The sequence below is a fragment of the Ambystoma mexicanum genome, chromosome 1q (assembly GCF_040938575.1).
Source record: "Ambystoma mexicanum isolate Mex_15411 chromosome 1q, UKY_AmexF1_1, whole genome shotgun sequence".
In the NCBI taxonomy this organism is placed as follows: Eukaryota; Metazoa; Chordata; class Amphibia; order Caudata; family Ambystomatidae; genus Ambystoma; species Ambystoma mexicanum.
This window is the reverse complement of record NC_090922.1, coordinates 222,875,669-222,894,128: the sequence shown is the minus strand read 5'-3', so window position 1 is coordinate 222,894,128 and position 18,460 is coordinate 222,875,669. Positions and strand designations below refer to the sequence as shown.

At 48.6% G+C, this 18,460-nt stretch overlaps 1 protein-coding gene across 1 annotated transcript in view; it reads left to right on the top strand.

Annotated features, from left to right (window-relative positions):
• The window catches only part of LOC138526844 (uncharacterized protein ZSWIM9-like), a 173,110-nt gene that overhangs the window by 64,461 nt on the left and 90,189 nt on the right, over positions 1–18,460 (top strand). The window lies entirely within an intron of this gene.

Below are 18,460 nucleotides of genomic sequence, written 5' to 3'. Positions count from 1 at the left end.
CGGAAAAAAGGCCCTATTCTTGTGGAGCACCTTCAGCTTTGCTGGGTACATCAACATGTACTTGTAGCCCGCATCTCACAGCCTCTTCTTGATGGACTGTATAGTCTGGGTACGCTTTGATGGATGCAGTCGCCCTGTGTATCGTGCCTCCTTTTCGGAAGAATTCTAAGATCTTCTCCCTGTCTCGATAGTTCAGGATCTTAGCAATGTTCGACCTTGGAGGGGCTCCCGGTGGTGGTCTCCTCGTGAGAGCCTTATGCGCCCTCTCCACTGCGAATCCCTGAGTGAGAGCTCCTCCTTGTATTTCCTGAAGCTGCATGGTCTCTATATAGTCTATGGGATTTTGGCCTGCCTCACCTTCCGGAAGCCCAACAATGCATATATTATTCCTACGAGCCCGTCCTTCGGCTTCCTCAGCTCTGCTTTCCAAGTTGTCCACTTGCTGACGCAGTATATGGATCTCTGAAGCATGCGACTTACAGGCCGCAGTGTTTGTGCTTGCCTCGTTTTCCAGTTCCCCCGTGCGTTCCGTCACCTTCCTGACATCTTGTCTCAGGTTGTTCACGTCTTCCTGTACCGCTCCAATTTTAAGATCCAATGATGTTTTAAGATCTGCCATAGCTGCTTCCAATGTCGTCTCCCAGGCTGACTTCAGGTCTGCGATTGCATCCAGGATCTGCTGATTGTCTCGTTCCGGCATGTTGTCTGGTTATTGATTTTTGTCCTTCGCGCTGGACCCCTCCATTGCATGGGGTGTTTTAGTGTAATCTTCTATCGTAGCTTGTTTCCCCTTTTTGATTTCATAGGTTTGGACGCCATTATGGCTCTCCCTTATGCTCTGGATTGCCGCAATCGGGTTTTTGGGTCTCTCGTCTCACAGGGATTGGGTTAATGAGGCCTCCTTACATGCCGACGGGGTCCTCTCATCCGGTTTTGGTTCTTTCCACATATGTTCCGCGTGGCATTGTGCTTCCCCTTGCATATGAAGCCAAGTGCATGTGGCGACGGGCTCAAGCACTTCTCGTAAAAGGATCGGCAGGGGTCAGTCAGAGATACATCCTGTCTCTTGGCCGCTTAGCCTGTGTTACTGAATGCACATTTGCAGCCTTTTGTCTATGGTCCCAGGCTTCACTTGCCCCTGTCACTGATGCAGTTTTGCTGTGCCTGGTTCTTTACCTGATCTGCTCTTCACAGCGATTGGCCCATACATTAACGTTGCTTGAACAGTCCCGATATGGAGCCCCTCCTCACTCTAGTTGTCATGCACAGAAATTACAGGCTCCGTTCTTTGTGCCCCATCCGAATAATGGCTCGAAAGTGCCTGCACTGTCAAGGCACCTCACATCTCAGTACACGTTCTGTAGCTGCACTTTGCCCGTTGCGGCTGATTTATATACTCCAGGGATCCGATGTTCAATCTCCGCAGCATGTCAGGCAGTCCCCTGCTCCTGCTTCCCCCTGCTCCTGCTCACTTGAAACACCTGTGTATAGGCGCGTTACAAATACCATATCATATCATATCATATCACAGCTGTGCGTAGCCTGCTATGTACTTTGAGCAGCTTCAGTTCCTTTTTTCTCTGCGTTTATATGTCCATGTGTCCTGGGTGGCTGGGTCAGTGTGAGCAGGGGCATTAATGCCACTTTAATTCCGCCTATGTAGCGGTTCCGCAATGTTCTGCAATGTTTGTTTGGTTTCCCTGCAAGTCGGTCGCAAACTCATGGAATACTCTCTCCCTCTCCCGGTGTTACACTGTATCCCGTGTATCGCCGAGGTGCCAGTATGTTGCCGGCTGCGCATTCATTAATTCATGCAGCCTTCGTCTCTCTGCAGCGCCTCGTTACATGGGACTATTCCGGGGCTTGATTTCCCTTTTTATTGGCCGCCCGCTTAGTGTTCGGGATAGCTGCCTGCCTTCCAATGCGCACGCCTCTCAGCTGGCAGCTCCGGAGGCCCGCTGGCTCCAAAGTTCTACGCACCGCTCAGCAGCTATTACTTCTTTGCTGCCTGGTACCCCGCAGCGGCCATGCTCACCGCCGCATTTACTTCCAAGGCACCATTAGGCTGTGTAGTGTGGGCTTCTCCTTGCTCTTGTTTCCTGCCTCCTATACTATGGAATGACTTACAGACAGATTTGTTGTGGGAAAAATGATTGGCCGTAGGCATTTATTTTCTACAGAAAATAACACAAACAAGAATCATGATAACAACATGTGTCTGTGCTTTTGGGCACACCGTGTCCAGGGTTAGCGATGCCAGCCTTCTCCTTGGTCAGTCTCGGTTACCCTCGGGCATCCGTTCCTGGACACGTGCCGCCTACGACTTTCTTCTACCGTGTACCGAAGAAAGTACTCGGCGTTCCTGCTCCTCTCTCCGCTCGTCTCCTTCTTCCCGAAGTTTTGCAGGGTGGGTTGGGTGGCAAAACATTTTCCTTCTCCATTGCCCAGGTCCCAAGACGCCTACCCGAACGAGGTGAGCGTCTTGCCTGGTTTGTTTTTCTCCCTTGTCCTTTGGCCATACTTATACCCCCTCTGTCCTTTGTTATTCTCCTGGGGGCCGGACCCTCCCCAGACCCCCTGCATGTTTCCCCTCACACCTTGCCTGTTGCTGGGGGCTGTTGCCTGGAAACGCTGGGGCAGTGGCACCAACTGGCTGCTCCTCCCCATGTTTCTTCGCGCCATCTCGCCCCCACCCCGCGCCTAACCCCCCAGGCCCTCTATCGGGCTGTACTTTGCACGGCCCGGGGCCTGGGGCATTCAACACCGACATACTCGCGGGGGCGGTTCAATGCCCGGGCCCTCTGTTGCCTTTGATGTGTGCGTGCGTCTTTCACTGGTCAAATGAAGGCCCCCCTCTGCTGGCTCTACCGTGTCACGACGCTGCACCAGTAATCCCCGGGCGCCAGCTCTCTCCGTGTGGCTACCGGATTCAGTGCACCCGCTGGTTTCTGGTTGCGTGTCAGCTTTAAGTAAGCTAGAGTGCAGGCTTCACAGATTCTTCTCTGCGTGGGTACTTTCATATGCTGCCCCTTTCTTTGTAAACTCCGGCCATTTTGAATGAATGAATGAATATCGGTCCACTGGATACAAACTTGCCGGGTGCTCGTAACTGCGCTTTTTCAGAAGGTTCCGTTTTCGCCTCACATGCGCCCAGCATACTCATGAATGTATGCCTACGTCCATCAGCTTCAGGACTCGATATTTTTTCTCTGCGTCAGGAAGTTACGGATCGGTAGGAGCCATGGAGGAGACGCGGGTTAGTCCATGGCCTCTTAGCCACGCCACCCGGTGGCAGAATCTTTAGACTTAATACGATCCTTGGATTTAAAAATTGGGTCAATAGGAATTTCCCCACTCTCCAGTACAGTTCCAGAAGCCATGTCCTTTTCCAGGTTTTCCGCCGTGTTTAGGGAGCAGATACATTTTAAAGAGGAGCTTTTGTTTATACGCGATTTCTGTTTTTTCATTTTTTGAGGCTGACATGGAAGCCCTTTAGAATTGCCTTTCCTCCGCTGCTTTTTCCCACCCGCATGGTGTTGATTTGCAAGCTTTGGGCTTGAGGGAGGCAGCACCTCACTCTCATCAGAGGTAGTTAAATAGCTGCAATGTTAGCCAGGCTTGGTAAAGGGGCCGATTCCTCAATGCAGATGATCGGAAAGGGGACATAGTTGGTTTAATGACAATAGGGGAGCAGGGATTCGTGCTCATGGACTGATTTTGCCTTGTTAAAAGTGCCCCACTGTTTTGATATCTATTAACTGATGCAAACATACTCCCTTGTCAACACTGTCACGGCCAGCGAGTTCTTAATGTCAATAGGCTGTGAAGGAATCGCAATCAACTCATCTCTTAACGATGCCAGCAGTGCCATGTTAATTTGCAGTTCCATCAGCTGGATTGAGTGACCTTTTACATCTTCGCTGAGTAATCCAAAAACTCTTACTGAAGAGTTTAAAACAGAACCTAGAGCAGCAAGCGTGGCGTTAGTCGTCTGCTCAGGTGGAGGATGATGCAAATATTTAGTGGAACTGGAGATAGAGGAAGAGTCTGCAGACTCATTCATCTGTTAATTATCAATGAATCCAAATAAGTCGGGTGTTGCAGTCAAGGATTCCCAGGGACCCTACACACAGCTTCTCCAAGTAACACATTATCCGCCGGGTGAGAAGGTGCTGTTAGGGCCCGGGAGATGGATTTTCCAAGCGCAAGATGGTGGTATCGGACAAACCAGCCAGAATAATCCTGGGAGTATCCCCCTGCCATCACTAACACTACGCCCATGTTGAAAGAAATCCGAATTATTTTATTTTTTAATGTTTGTTGAAGTGAGAGTATAGTCCAGTGATGATAAGGCCATGAAAGGGAATTACCCGCTGAAGCTGAGGAGGCAGTCACTAGACCGATGCCGGTAGGTGAACCGGTACAAGCGGAAGCTGGTCAGAGGGGAGACAGAGGTTTTCCAATTCGAAGGCCGAAAGAATCTTCCCTAACGCGATCAAGTCTAAACCCAGATCGTCCTTGCTCCTTGAATTATACATGGGTCAGGTAGTATAAAATATACAACTACCTGAGTTAGTGTCCCCAGAGCCCAAGTGGTTGTCACCTGCCGCTGAACTGCTCTTACCCGCGCTTCACTCGGGCAATAATCAGAGCAGTTTTTAAACAAAGAGCCACACCTCTGCTCTCCACCAGTGAGAATTGCCTTAGTCCAAGCACCAGGAAACAGCGGCCTGTCCTCTTTAAAGTTGCCTTAGTCCAAGCACCAGGAAACAGCGGCCCGTCCTCTTTAAAGTCTGCTTGCAACTGCGCTTATACGCATTATCTTTCTTTTGGAGAAATAAATATCACTAAAACGTCCTTGTTGTGTCAGATTCCTTCTTCTGGTTCGCCACAGTACCCAAATCCGAGGTCTATGTAGAGTGTTTACTTTTTTTTGTGATTTTTTTTTTGTAATCTTTTTTTTTATTTTTCTCTGTACTTTGTGTGTCTGAGTATGTTTGTTTCGTGTAACTGTCTTTGTGTTTCTTAGTTTTGTTCTATAAATGCCCGAAATATATTTCTACATAGTTCCTTTTTTTCCCCTTGTTCAGACGACTGCGCCATTTTTATTTTTCTCTCCATTTTTAAGGTTCATCAGTTTGCAGTACGGTCTGCTTACTTATCCAAAATCCTGAAGATCGAGTTGGCCAATTGAGAGGTAAAAAGTGGCAAATAAAAATAAACAAAAGAATACAAGCACATACATAACAATTAGTATTTTTGAAAGCATATGTCACTAAAAAGGTGGCAACAGTTTAACAAAAAAAATCACAATCTTCTTGCTTACAAAAATGGTGAAAATGGATGCAGACCATTTTGAAAAAATTGACCGGAATTAAATTATATGTAAGCCCCTATGCAAAAGCAAAATTAAATTGGCTGAATTTAGCCAAATAAACAGTGGATGAAAACCCGACTAAACCTACATTTGCAGGCACATGCCACCAAACTATTGCCATGCACAGCTTTGTGTGGTTCGGTCCAAGATTTGAGAGGTTATGGAGCAAAGACCATTTACATTTTCTTTCGCTGCCCTAATTTTTAGATGCATTTTTGCTGTTTCACCATGTGCACAGCAAAATAGTTTAGTTACCCAGCCGTGTGTTACATGATTTTTTAAACGATCTGGCAAAGGGTTCGAAATTGCTTGGTGCTTTTTTTTCTCCTGTTGGCTAAGGCTTGATGCTTAGCTACTAGGAGCTATATTTGGCTCGCCAGGTCAACTAGTGACATACAAATATACCACCTGGCATTACCTTTGTATTTGGGAATGCGTATAAAGGAGTATTGGGACACGTGTAGAAGACATTCAGAGAATAGTGGGTCATATAACATAGAAGGCCCTTCCGATACTTACCTATGGGGCAGACACCTCCTTTACATTTGGTGAAGAAAATTGGGAAAGATCGAAGGACGTTTTTTGGAAGAGTGCTCCGACTGCCTAAAAGTACCCCTGTTCAAGCCATAAGGATGGAGTTGGGCCTGACCACAATGAGTACAGTAGTTGTATGAAAATCCCTAGGTCTGTAAAGAAAGTGTACGGACGACACCCAACGGGGAGGCTTTGTGGCCTTGGGTAAAGTGCTTGTGGCCATAGAAGATGGAACACTATCTGAATGGCGAGCCGTTGTGTCAAGGAATCTTGAGGCAGTTAGATGAATCAGCACAAAGCCTGAGAGACAACCCAGATAGGGTTAGAAAAAACGGTATATGCAAGACTGGATTATTAATCAACAAGAACACCAGACGTTCAAACTGTACGGGAGGCCAATTCAGGAATCAAGAAAGCTGAATAGCCAGCCGAAATATTTAGTAAAATTCCCAAACTGGTACTTCAGGGATCAGTTCCTTAGATTTTGGCTAAACCTATTCCCGACGAGAGAAGTATTGAACAGGGGGGAAACAGAACAAATCTTTGACCAAGTGCAGATTGTGTAAAAGAAGAGGATTCATATGAAACTTTGAAGCACTTGGTACTATACTGTTTAGCCAACAGAGATGCAAGAATCATGCGATTGACTGAACTTACTACAAAATATGGCTCACGGACGATGGAATAATGGTGGGAGGAGTTACTGAGGGGGGGACCATATCCCACTGACGATAGCATTGGTAAAACTATTGCTAAATATATTTGGGGACATTAATGATTCCAAGTAAAGTGATGCATCCAATTTTGAAACGTGAGAGTAATGATGATGAAAAACGGTTTTTGTGATTGAAAACGGTAAAAGAGCATTTTATATTATTTTGATTCGTATAAATGAAATCTGTGTTTTATTTTATGTCTTTTTAATAAATGGCAAAAGGTTATCTATGTAGTGTAACCAGAAAAGCCAATAAAAAATAAAAATAATAGTGTGCATCTTATGGGAATGTTAGTTTAGTCGCTTGCTATATTCTAGTTCGGCGTTACCCAAAAGTTGTTTTTGGTTGCTGGCTGATCCGGGAGACGACTTTAGCTCCTGTTCATCAACGCTGTATTTCACTCAAATCCATGTAGCCCATGGTGGGACGTCTTGTGACCACGCGAAATAACCCATGTGTGCAGAGTGTTCCATCATAAGTTAATTCCATTTTCACATTTAGGATTCGCGCTACTCTACAGGTTCTCTCGTGGACAGGTCTGCGTTGTTTCAAAGAGCAGAGCAGAGAACAAAATCCAGCATGGACCTGGAATTAGTTTTTCGTCCACAACATTCCTGGACGCTTCCTCCTATTTTGTTTGTGCACTCATTTTGGGGAGATGTGCGGTATATTTCAAGACTACAGTTTTTTAATTTATTGTCTTTTAGTTTCTGATAATTACGAAAATGTGTGATGCATCTCCTGCAGCCATGCATGCTTGAGCGTAGACGTGACCAGTCCCGTTTCACTACTGTGAAATTCTTCACGAGTTGAAAAATATAATTAAGCCCAGCGTCCAGCTAGTGCCCATATAATTTATCTGTTTTAAGTCAAATCTACACATTTCGTTGATCTAGTGCACTTCAAATTATTCTATGGCATGGTACGACACGGCTCAGAGGCCCCTACAATACTCTTATCTTTTCATTTATTTTCAGAGCATCAATAAAAATGTCTATGTATGGAAAATAACTATTGCTCACATAAAGCCCACTTTTGCTCCTCCCTCTACTAACTGTCCTCCAATAGTGTCCCATATATATTTCCAACTTGGTCGCCATGTTGTGGCATTTGTGGTTATTCTGGTCAGCTTTTGGTGACATTTATGGCATACAATAACTTAGCAAGACTCAGACATGCATACGCTCACTAGTTTAGGCGTTGTTGTCAGCATGTGTACCAACCGCCTCAGGCCCGTGAAACAACCCCCACTAGTACAGAGGACACATACACAGTGTTATGCCTTTGGGCTCCGGGCGCGGCAACACCCCTTTATTATCACACAGCTGAGTTATGTCACCCCGTCGCGTGTCATCGGGTGACTCACTACAATCCGCCTTTTCCATAAGGGTTAAACATAACTGAACACTTTTAACATTCAACATCCGTGAAACAGCAGTTGGCATTGCACAAATCAATCCATGATCATTATTTTTTAACGGACACCGATTATCGGGCATAACATAGTCAACAACATAGTCCTCAAACTGAGAGGGCCTTCTCCCTTCTCCCCTCTGAGGATACCTCAGAGTTCCTCCCCCTCCTGGTTTCCCCTCACTTACCAGGCCTGAACTAACCAGGTCTGGGGAACACCCTCGGCCTTCATCACCATCATTGCCCCAGGTTCCAACCTCCTTCCCGCTCGTCTGTAGCAGTGATCATTGACCCCTTTATCTTGACCACCTCCATGGGGTGGGGTTCATAGGTGAGGGACAGTTTGCCTTCTGGATGTCTATTTTTCACCAGCACTTTGTCTCCTACAACCAGGTCATTGGGTAGCCGGCTTCTCCTCACGTTCTCGCGCTTATTCCTTGACCGTTTTTCTTCGAACGCCCTTTCATTATCAATTTCACCAGGGCTCCTTCCCTCCTTCTCCGGGATGAGGCCCATAGGGCACCTTCGAAACAGTGCTTCTGCCGGTGCCACTTCTTTCTAACTGTCTGGTGTCGACCTGTATTCTCGAAACGGATAGGAGGGCTCATTTGAGGCACTGCCCTTGTCCGTGGGCAATCCTAAATACCTTATTAAGCATACTCATGAATCGCTCCGCTTCTCCGTTGGCCCTTGTCCATACTGGGGATATCTTCCAATGTGTGATGCCACACTCGTGTAGAAATTCTGGGAACTCTCTCCTTGAAATGGAGGGCCATTGTCCAAGCATATTTCTCTTGGGAAGCCATGGGTCGCGAAAAAGCCTTCTCCATTACTGGTGGTATGTGGTCGAACGAGGTGGAGTCCACCAACTCCACCTCTGGGTATTGTGAGAAACCTGAAGGTGTCTCCCTGACTAGTCTCGGGGGTCTGTCATCCAGGTGGCCAGGACATGGCCATCGCTATTGGATCCAGTTCCTGGGGGTGGACCAGTGAGGGAGGATCCCCTGGATGGGGGGTCCTCGGGGAGTGGAAGTGGGACACCAATGGGTGAGACGCGATATCCCCCTTCTTATAACACCTTTTCCACAAACTACTATGTAGGATACTCAAACACTCTGCCCCCCGCCCCACTGCCCCTTTTCCGACACAAACACTTTTGCATATCACAAAGGATGACAGACTAACACCCGGGCCATTTAACAAACTGTCCCAAATCAAGGGTCAGTGACCAGAACTGCACACACCCGACAGCCTTTTCCCTTCCCCACAGGGATAAAAGGTGGAGCACGAGAGCACAATATGAGGAAGGCAGACCGAAAGACGAGAAAGCTAACTCGGCACGGCAGTTCAAGAGGAAGAAGAGGAGAAAGATGGCGCAAACCGAGAGGGTGACAAGTAGAGAAGCGACCTTGCCTTTTCCGACCAAGGCCTGTGAAACCTTTGCAGAAGGAATTGTAAGACCGCAAACAACAGCCAGCGTGTGTTGCAGCAGATGTCAACGGTACACAGGTCCCTCCTCTGCTGATAATTAAGCCAGGGAGAGACCCTTGCCTTGTGGTACTAACCTTGACTCCAGAGAGAAGAAAAGCCAAGCGGTTCATCATAGCCGTTGAGTCGAGGGTAGAGCCGATAAGAAACCGAACTGTGTTGAACTAAAGTAGTAAATGGCTAATTGAACTGTGAAAGTACAAAAAACTGTTGATACCAGAAGGGAGAAAACCAGCTACAGAAGTCTGGCATCACATTGGTGCTCACTCGGGGAAACTCTGGGCGATTACCCGATTGTTGAAACTACCGTAACCAGAAGGCCTTGGGAAAGGCTAGAAAGTGGTCAAAGTGGTCATACAGGGGTCCAGTAAATCCCTCTGTACAGTCAAGTGTTTGACCGATAGATGATTGTGAAGCTAAGGGAAGTGAATCCTATATCGTAAGAACTGATTGAGAAAATGCGCGATTGACAAAGTTGGCAAGAGTGAACCCGAAAGAGGGATGCCAATAAAGAGGGGGCAAAAAAGTCACGATATACAGTGTGTTGACAAGAGTGAACCCGGCAGAGGGATGTCCACAGTGGACTCTTTAAAAAGACATTAATATTCGTAAATGTGTCAGAGGCAATTATGTTGAAAGCAGTAGTGTACCCGACTGATGAAAGCTAACATTCGAGAAGGGTCTGAGCCCGGAAGAGAGGGACACAGGAGTGAAAAGGCATCACCCATCATACAAGCAGAAAGGAACTTTTGTTTATTATTTTGAAACACATCAGGTCCTCGGAGTCGAGAGACTTTTTGTAGAAAAGAGACTTAACCATTGAAGGCCCTTATTGCTGAGAGCGGAACTGTTGGCTCGTGCTGGGAAAGCTTGAACGTGTGCTGTGCTCCAGAATCCTACCTTGTCCCGCGTTTAAAACATGGGGAAGGGAGACCCTGACTACCGCATCCTGACTTAATATTTGTGAACACTGCCATATTTCTTATGAACATTATCCCACACTCCTTTTTGTATATAGCGTAAGGATTGGCAATAAGTTTTTTAGTGTGGGCCCTTTTATTTGACAAGACGCCACTCGGACTGCCTTATTATTATTTGATGGTCGAAGCTTCCTCCAATCTTTGTTTTATGTTTAGATTAGGCATTTTTTCCAACCTACCTATAAAGTTTAAGAAACACCCTTGAACTGTGATTACTTGTGTCTGTCTTTACTGTTGCCACCGTGAGTTCCTTACAGTATCTTGACCACTGGTCGAGGAACGGCAAGAGATGGGAGCCTCGCCCTGTGGAACCAAAGTCAATGTGTAGTGTGTCCCATGGTTGATCAGTCCTCGGCATGGACTCTATATGGGGTTTCCGGTGTACTGGCGCTGCAGCCTGGCACCACACACACCCTCGCACAAACTCGTCCACATAGCATTCCAGGTTCGGGAACCACACTTTTAGCCTCAGGCTGGCCTCGGTGTTGGCGGGGCCCTGGTACCCATGGTCAGCCAGTCCTAAAACTCGCACGATCAATGCCATCGGAACCACCATCCAGTCACCTCTCAGCAGGAGTCCCCCCCCGCCCCCCTGTCTGTGAATGAGAGTTTGTGATTCACTCTCCAGAATTGTTCGAGTTCCGTCCTAGCTCCTTGCATTCTCTTGTTTATGCCCACCTGGATTTTCTACCACTCCTCATTCTGCATCACCGCTCGGATGAGACCGAAACATTTGTCCTGATTGGAGGATTCCGTTACCTTTTGTACCTATAGCGAGATAGGCGTGGACGTCACTACTATCAGGTTCACATGTTTGGCCGCTTCGGTGGCCTGCTGGTGCCCACTTTGTTCATTGGGGTGCTTTGATAGGTACTGTGCTGCATTGTGGGATCCTGGGCTGTATATCAGCTTCACCCCATGTTCTAGCAGCGCCAACATCCATCTTTCAATGCGCAGTGGAGGCTTCGACGATGACCCGGCCAGAATAGGTAACAGTGGCTTGTGGTCAGTTATTACTGTGACTGGATTTCCCAGTATGTATATTTGGCAAGGCGGCACACGCACAGCACCGCTAACACCTCCCTATCAATTTGGAAATACCGCTGTTCTGTGTCGTGGATGGCTTTGCTCGCATATGCCTCTGGCTTCACATTTCCGGCAGAGTCACGCTGTGTCAGAACTGCTCCCAGGCCAAAAGGGATGGCGTCAACTATGATTTCAGATTCTTGACGGGGTCGAAAAATGCCATGGTACCCTCCTCCGTAAGTGCCTTCTTGATGTGTTCCTGCAGAGTACACCTCCACGCAGTGTCTCTTCTGGTTAGGTTCCTCAGGGGTTCAGACATCGTTGCTAGATTTGGAATGAAATGCCTGCAGTAGGTAACCATCCCGAGGAAACTACGTATTTCTAGCATGTTCCCTGGGGGTCTGGCGTCCTGTATGTCTCTTATCTTCCTGGGGTCAGGTGACATTCCTCCTTCATGAAACACGAATCCCAAAAATTCTGTTCGGTTGCGTTGGAACTCACATTTTTCCTGTTGCAGTGAGTCCTAGTTGCTTTATCCTCTCCAGCGTCTTTTCCAGCCTCACCTTGTGTGCCACCGCAGATCCTGCGAACGCTAGAATGCCATTACTTATGTTAATCATGCCTTCCAGGCCCACTAGTGCCCCTCTGATAACATTCTGGAACACTTCGGCCACAGACGACACCCGAAGCGGAGTTGTTTGTATTGGTACAGACCTATGTGCGTCGTGAAGGTGGTTGTATATCTGGATTTGGGATGGAAGGCCACCTGGTGCTATATGGCCATCAAGTCTAATTTGGAGAACATTGGGGCCCCATGAAGTTCTCCTACTACATCATCCACCGTGGGGGGGGGGGGAGTCAGGTGTCTTTCCAGCTTGATTGCCTGCTTTGGGAACCTCATGTCCACGCATATGCGTACCGACCCAGGCTGTTTTGCTTTTTGCGACACCACTATCGGGGATACCCATGGAGTGGGGCCATTCACCTTTTCAATTATGTCTAGTTTCACCAGCTGCTTTAGTTCTTTGTCCACCTGTTCTCTCAAGTGGAAAGGTATCCGTCTATGTTTCAGTGCTAGTGGGCAGACAGACCCATCAATGTGTAGTTTTACCAGTTCTCCTGTCATCTTCCCAATCCCTTCAAAAACATCCTTGAACCTTTCGAGCATTGTGTAGATGTCCTCCGCGTACACTCCATACACAAAGTACAATGCCTAGTGCTTCCGCTGCTGCACATCTGAGTAAGGTATCCTTGCTAGTATCTGTGATGAAAAACCTTGCCTTTATGGAACGTCCGTCGTACTGAACTTTGGGGACGAAAACTCCTTTCAGAGGTATGGGACTTGTCCCACCAAAAGTGATTATTTTTGCTTTGGCTGCCATTGGTGTTGGTGGGCCTAGTATTGCCGCTGTTAAAATGGATTTCTGAACTCCAACCTGGAGGGGTGGAGGTTCAGAAGGCCAGCCTAGTTTCTTGGAACAGGGTAACCTCTGGACAAGCCAGACCAATCAGGGTAGCTATAGCAGGCGGTCAAGACTAAGTCTCAGGAGGGGGTGATGGTGACTGAAGGACCTCAATGAGCACACAAAGCAATGACACTTACAAATTACTCCAGACAGGAGTAACACTGTGTGTCCTCTGTACCGGAGGAAGGGGAGGCTGTTTCACGGGCCTGTGGCGGTTCGTACACATGCAGACAACATTGGCGATGCAGAGATCTGCCTGATCCGATGCAGGCACTCGTTGCTGGTTTTCAGTAGCGGTACGTAGAGTCTGGAGACCCTATGTCCCCCTTCTGATACATCATACCACGCATCTAGCACCGCCCCCTGTATCCTCTTCATGTGGCATTTCTGGCCATCTCTTCTTGATTGTCTGAATCATGATGTTGTACAGCATAAATTGGCCACTGTGTATGTCATGCTCCTCCGTCAAACTTTGGAATTCCACCCATTGTCCATCTTTCCACAGGTCTCCAATCTGAGCTACGCCCTTGGCTTCCCAATGTCTCTGGTATGTTGCAAGGGTCCCAGTACTTGCCCAAGCAAATCCTGTGAGGGGGATCTGCGTGGAACAGAGGTCTTGCACCCCCTGGGTTTTCCGTGCTTTCTTCCACAAGATCGGGCCCAGTTTGACCATGTTGGGTAGGGTTCTGATCAGGGACTTATCTATCCACATCTTTTCTCTCATGTAGTACTGTCGCAGTGCCGGCTGGAAGAGCAGCGAGTCTATTGATGTTTCATCTCCTAGCCATCTAACCACGAATTGCAGTTGCCCTGCAAGGAAATATCGTTCATAGTCTGGCAATCTAATGCCTCCCGCTTCGTAGTCACTTTGCAGAGTATTCAGGGCAATCCTGTTCCTCCCCCCTCCCCACAGGAATTCTTGTGCAATTGTGTTTAACTTTGTGAAGAATGCCTTGGGTATATCATGTATGGATGTATGTATGTATTTTATTTTTGTATAGCGCCGGTAGCCCGAGGGCATCAGGGCGCTTAGACTTACAACACAACAGCTGCATGACAGACATTAAGTAACGATTACTGCGGCCTGATGAGTGACCCTGAACACTGATCAATTCATCATCTAAAAAGGTGTGTCTTCAGCCGCTTCCTGAAAACAAGGTGATTTACTTCAGACCTTAGAGTTTCAGGAAAATCATGTGGGATGTTTGTGAAGTAGTATAACATGCGTGGCAATGCCGTCATCTTCAACAGGGCCGCCCTTCCCATCATTCCTAACGGGAGCATCTTCCAGAAGTTCATGGCTTTCTGCGTCTTATCAAGGGCTACCTGTGTATTGAATTTGTTTGCATCAGTGATGTCGTGATGCACCTCTATCCCCAGATAGCGGAAAGTGCGCGGTGCCCCTGTGAGACCCAGGTCCGGCACTTGATTTGGGGGGACCCGTCTTAGGTCAGCTAGCTGGAACAGGGAGGACTTTTCTTTCTTGATAGCTCGATAATCTGGTGAACGCATCTATAGCTTTTAGTAGGCTTGGTAGGTGCACTCGTGGGTTCCCCACAAAGAGGAGCATGTGGTCCGTGTATAATGAGTTTTGGTGTATGACTCCATCTATGTCTATCCCAGTTTCCTTATATTCGGCCCTGAAGAAGACCACCAGCGGTTCAAGGGCCAATATGTACAACATTGGGGATAGTGGGCACCCCTGCTTCGTGCCTCTGTAAATCCTCCAGACTTCCAAGATGTGCCTCCCAGTTTTCACTCTTGCTCTGTGGTCTTTATAAAGCACCTTAATCCAGCGGAGGAATCACTCTCCTATTCCAGAATGGGTGAGAACGCTCAGCAGCCACTCCCAATTCACAATAAAAAGCTTTAACAGCGTTCAATGACGCTATGGCGCATTTGCCCCGTCTGTGATTCGTCTGGTCCACCACATGGTGGAGTCTTCTCAGATTCCATGTTGTGTACCGTCCCGGGATGTAGCCCGTTTGGTCCGAATGCAGCAACGTGGGTATCACTCGTTTAAGCCGATTGGCGAGTGTTGATGTCAGGATTTTGGAGTCTTGGTTAATGAGAGAGATCAGCCTATAGAAGGCACAGTCTAGTGGTGATTTCCATGGTTTGAGCATGGGTATTATTACAGATTCTGACATGCTGTCCGGCAATTGCCCTTTCTCATACACCTCTTCATAGGTCTCCAGCAATCTGGGTGCCAGGGTGCCCTTGTATTTCCTATAAAACTCTCCCGGAAGACCGTCGGGTCCCGGGAATTTGCCAGATGGAAGATCAGCGAGTAGGGCTTCTAATTCCTCCACTGTGAGGGGGGCATCAAGTATGTGGGCCTGCTCTTCCGTTAACTTAGGCAGACTGATGTCGGCGAAGGCGTCGGCTATATCGCCCGTTTCCACCACTAGGTTTGGGGCGTACAACTCCCTATATTCTATTATGCTTGTTGCTGCGTGATGCCTTGAAACTGGCCTCTGAAGTTATGTCACTCTTTGGGGCTCGTAGTTGTGGCGTCCTGTGGGCAGTCCTCGGGGTGTGCTGGCTCCCGCTAATTAATCTGCTGGTCCACTTGTTGTGAACTGTAGTACTGTTATTGGTGCACTGCATGCCTTATTGGGGAACATTTCTGTTCTGCTCATTTTCAGCTCTTAGTTGTGGGATGCCCTGCTGGTCCATCCAGTCATGGGCCTCTGTCAGGGTTTCGAAGAAGTATGACCTGCCGTTGTGTATAACCTTTAACTTGGCGGGATACAAGAGCATGTATCTTACATTAGCTGCCCTGAGCTGCTCCCTGGTCTGTCTGAATTGTGCTCTTTGCCTCTTTACCAGTACTGTGTAATCGGAGTATATTGTTACTCTCGCAGCATTTCTCGTAATCATCCCACCTTCTCTCGAAAATGTCAATATCTTTTTGTGATCTTTATAGTTCATGATCTTCGCAATCATTAGTCTCGGCGGTGCTCCCGGCCGGGGTTTTCTTGCTCTCTCCACTGTGAAGCTTTGGGATAAGACTCCGGCTCCCACCTCTTGTAACAGTAAGTTCTCTACATAGTTCGTAGGGCCTCCGCCTTCTTCTCCCTCAGGAAGTCCTACAATACACACATTATTCCATCAGGCTCTCCCTTCCACATCCTCTACATCCTGGGGGTGTTTCTGGTGTCCTCTGTACTGGGGTAGCCAGCTCGTCCTATGACCTTGCCCAGTCCCAGGCACTGCCGTCTTCGGTGCTCCCTTCGGGTATGCTGTCTTTCCCCTGTGCAGGCTCCCACATTTCCCTTGTTCCACGTGATATCTCATCTTACCGGCTCTGTGATTGGGCGCTCTCTCTGCCAGTTGAGCTGCACTGTCTCCCTTTGCCACCTTTACCTGTATTGGAGGCTGCAGTGTTGCGGTGTGCACCGGAACCTGCTGAATTTGGTGTGCCCAAATTTCTACTTTTCTTGTGTGGCAGTCTTTTCACCCTTTGTTTGTGTTCCGTTCCTGAACTACCTCTGTTTACATTTAGGCAGTATGTTGTTATTGTTTGATTGTCCTCTTGTGTCCATGCCTGTTCGGGTCGAGTCCCCCCTTTGTGGCTAATATCTACGATGTTATAGGGTGATGGACTGTGCCCTCCCACGTGCGCGGTGTTATTATTATGCGGTGCAAGTGCTCCCTGCCCACTAATGTGGGCCACCTGCTATGTGGCGGCTGCCAGAGGCAATTGGGTCCTTTTATGCTGCAGCTCTTGCTGTTTCACCCCTTCTTTCTTTTTCTCTGATCGTGCCCTTGCCGGTTTGGGGCAAGCGCCCCCCCCCCACCTCGTGGCGAATAACTGTGGTGCTATGGGCCGGTGGTCTGTGCCCTCCCACGTATGAGCCGTTATTGTCAGGTGGTTGAGGCGTCCACTGCACACTAATGTAGGCCGCCCACTGTGTGGCAGCTGCCATTAGCGTTGCAGCCCTTCTATGTCGCAGCACTCGCTGTGTCACCCACCTCTTATTCCTTCTCTGTTTGTGTCCATGCCGGTTGGGGTCGAGGCCCTCTTCGTGGCAATAGCTGTAGTGCTATGGTCGATGGGCTGTGAGACGTTATTGTGTTTGCAGATCAAGCATCCCCTGCCTGCTTTGTGGTGGCTGCCGGTGGTGCTTGGGCCCTTCTGTGTGCAGCGCTCGTAATTTCACCCACCTCTAGTCTTCTCTCTGGCTTCTGTCGGCCCTTCGGTCTGTGGTGTCCTGTCTGCTTCAGCCTGCGCCTCACAGGCCCTTCCACGATCCCGTTTGGGCTCTCCTGCCCTTGTCGGAGTAGTGTTTGTCCACCAGAGTCTGTACTTTACTGGTATCACGAGGGGGGTTCTCCCTTGAATTGCTGTGCCCTTGGTTGTCCCGGCCCAATGCGCTTGCCCCATGCGATCCGGGCCGTCTCCCTGTTCTTTGCTCCGTATCTCTCGGTGCTGTCGCTGTCTTGGGCATGTGTGCCTGAAGGGCTTGAGGTGTGCGAGTGCCGGAGGAGCCGTTATCAGGCCAGGTGTTCTCCCGGCTCGATCCAGCGGGTCCGTGGCCAGGATCTGTCTGGGCACTTCCCCGTCTGCTTCGGGCGTCCGACCGCACCAGATCGGGTTTTAGTGCAGAGTCCCCGTGAGGCGATCAACGCACTTGCTTTGTCAGGGGTCTCGGGGCTGGGGACACCGCAATCCACCCTTTGTGTCTTCCGTCTCGATCCTTCAGTTCCGCCGCCCTGCTTCTTGGGCTCCTCTCACCCAGTGGCCTCTGTAGCGGCTCTCCTACCTGCTCACATGATCGCGGTGCTCCTGGTGCCTCGTCCGCTTTAGCTCTCACCGCGTAGTGGTCCGGGTCAGCTCTGGCCACCACAGAGTGTTGCAGGATCGCAGTCTCACAAGCAGGCAGTCCTGTCTTGCTTGTGGTGCCCCTCTCTTGTGCCGTTACTGAACGCCTCTCGCCTTTCGTGCAACTCCTTCCCTATTGCTGCCACATCGAGTGCCTACCAGCTAATTCGACCAGTCACGCCCGCCATTTTGTAAGATGGCACGGTGCTCGTTTCAGTCCCTTTCCTGGCCGCTACACGCTCAGTTACCTCCCAGGTTTCTCTCCAGCTACCCATCAGACCTTTAGGCACCCTTTCTCTGTTTTTCTTGGATTGTAGTCGCACATTAAGCCACCTTGGTGCATCAAAGTGTCGGAATTTGCAGGAGTTCCAAGGTGCTGCTCCTTATCGCATGGCCGCCAAGTGACGCCCTTTCACTCTGCCATACCATTAAATATAGATTTGTCCTAGTAAGATTACAATGGTCAGTCCGGAGTCTGTTAATGGCACGCAGGTGAATATTATTCCCCCCTCACTTTTCCAGTTGTAAAACAGTCGGTTTGGTTTGGTTTCATTCATAAAGGACCTGTCTCAGATTTGTTCTTAACTTTGATAATTCAGGGATTCTTATTTTCTCCGCCGGTCAAGATGGAT